The sequence below is a fragment of the Gigantopelta aegis genome, chromosome 11 (assembly GCF_016097555.1).
Source record: "Gigantopelta aegis isolate Gae_Host chromosome 11, Gae_host_genome, whole genome shotgun sequence".
In the NCBI taxonomy this organism is placed as follows: Eukaryota; Metazoa; Mollusca; class Gastropoda; order Neomphalida; family Peltospiridae; genus Gigantopelta; species Gigantopelta aegis.
In genome coordinates, this window is record NC_054709.1 from 34,423,844 (window position 1) to 34,426,682 (window position 2,839).

Here is a 2,839-nt window from a genome sequence, read left to right on the forward strand (position 1 = left end):
TTCCTTTATTAATTAAGTTCTCCTGGAAGCGTTTCTCCATTATCACACGTGTGTGTGTGTTAGCGTTTCTCAATTATCACACGTGTGGGTGTTGTGTCACGGTGAAGTGATTAGCATATTGTGTAAACTAGACACCTAGAGATTAACTAATTAAGTGATCACTTCTGGGTTGTTATTATTTGTTGTTGTTAATTAACTACTGCGGCAGTACATTTGTCAGCGTAGGTTAATACAGATTCCAAAGTGTATTGTGTTTTTTGTTTTTGTTGTGTTTTCTAGTGAACTAAACGTGTTATAATAATATATACCTTATATAAGATCTTATCTCTGATCATACAAGCGGGTATAACTGCCTGTTACAGAGAGATCTAATAGATATACAGTTAGGAGAGACATTTGGACAATCGTGTTTCATTCAGTTACGGGTATTATAGGATCCCCGTGACACCGATAAATGGGTCACGCAGATTCTCAATTATCAGAGGCCTGCAGACAGACACAGACAAAAGGAAGAAAGGAAGGACGGACGGAAAGAAGGAAGGAAGGACGGAAGGAAAGACAGAAGGATGGACGGACAATCAGAGGTAGAAGGACGGACAATCAGTGGCAGGATGGACGAACAAAGACCGGGAGAGATAGACAGAGTTTGCTGATCACCTGTGATGTTAGATACAGGCTTGTCGGTATGTTCTCCACACTGGCAGAGTTTGACATGAGGGCGTTGTGTATGCCTCGTGGGAAAAACCGTGTCCGCCTGTCGTCGTAGACAACTACACAACGTCGCATGAGTCACCAAATACCACGGGATGCTACGCCTTAGTGCATCGTCATACAAATTTATAGATCAAATAAACGTGTACTGAGAACAGGTCGACTCCAGTTTTCTCGTTTTCTGCAAACAAAAGAGTTCTGTGTTTGCTCAGTGACTATGTTATTTATTTTATTTTATTTTATTTTATATTTACTTATTTGTTTTTATTTTTACTATTATTATTTTGATTTTTGTATTTTTGCTATTTATTTTATTTTAATTTATTTTATTTTATTTTGATTAATATAATTTTAGTTAGTTGTTTTAGTTTAGTTTAGTTTAGTTTAGTTTAGTTTAGTTTAGTATTTATTTAGTTACATATTTTATTTTATTTTATTTTATTTTATTATTTTATTTGAATTTTATTTATTTATTTTATTTTATCTATACATCGTATTTTGTTTTAATTTTATTTATTTATTTTATCGATTTATTGAATACTGCATTCATATATAATAATTATTATTACTACTACTACTACTGCTACTGCTACTGCTGCTGCTGCTGCTGCTGCTACTACTACTACTACTACTACTGCTACTGCTACTGCTACTGCTACTGCTGCTGCTGCTGCTGCTGCTACTACTACTACTACTACTACTACTACTACTACTACTACTACTACTACTACTACTACTACTACTACTACTACTACTACTACTACTACTACTACTACTACTGCTACTACTACTACTACTGCTACTGCTGCTGCTACTGCTGTTACTGCTGTTACTACTGCTGCTGCTGCTACTGCTATTACTGCTGCTGCTGTTGCTGCTACTACTACTGCTGCTGCTGCTACTACTACTACTGCTGCTGCTGCTGCTGCTGCTGCTGCTACTACTACTACTACTACTACTACTACCAACACACCATTATTATATTATTATTATTAATCCCACACGTATAGATAATAGATTGTATCGATATTAATTATTATATTATTATTAATCCCACACGTACAGATAATAGTTATTATTATATAACATTTAGCGAAATATCTTAAAATATCAGTGAAATAAAAGTGTTATCAGTCACTTAGTATTAATAACACAGTTTAGAGTACAAATTTCACTATTTCACTCTAAAATGTGTTATCGTCACTGTAGACAGTGTTATCTTCACTGTAGACAGTGTTATCGTCACTGTAGACAGTGTTATCTTCACTGTAGACAGTGTTATCTTCACTGTAAGAAAGCCGGGACTATTTTGCTGCTGGCATTTTAAAAATAAAGGTAAATTGCCAAAAGTTATATAATAAATAGAAAATTTTATATTTTTTGTCAAATATGATTTATATCTCATTTCGTGAAGTTTGCAAGCGCGACTCGTGAGATATGATTGCATACTTCACTCGATGGTATATAAATCATATTTGATAAAAAAAACCAAAAAAAAAAAAACCAACAACATGAAATATCCTCTGTATATCGATATTAATTATTATATTACTATTAATCGCACACGTACAGATAATAGTTAGTATCGATATTAATAATTATTATATTACAAACTAACAGTACGTTGTGCTTTGTGTTATGTTGAACTGAGAAAAAACACATGACACGATGACGTAGTGTTCGTTTAAGTGACTTTGACAAACACGTCGCCTCCGTACCCCGAGGAAGTTTTAATCCGATAAGCTGCTTGAGTAATATATCGAATCCCACTACGCTGAAAACAAAGGTCGCTGTAAACGAATGTATACGAAATAGACTTTTATATTTTCCATTTAAAGGGACACACCCTAGTTTTTAAACACTAATGCATTTTTTTAACTATTAGAGCCGTTTATGATCACTGAAATCAAACATTACTTATATTTTATTGTTCAGATAATTCATTTACGTACAAACGAAGTGTTTCTGACCATCCTGCTGTTTCTAATACCTCCAAATGCATTTTTCATATTTTTAAAAACGCTCGTGCGTCTGAGAAGTAACAGATATGAAGTCGAGTTTTAGTCTATTTTTAACGATATTTCACCGTTTCGTCGTTACAGACTCTTATTTCACTCTGTTGTTCTGA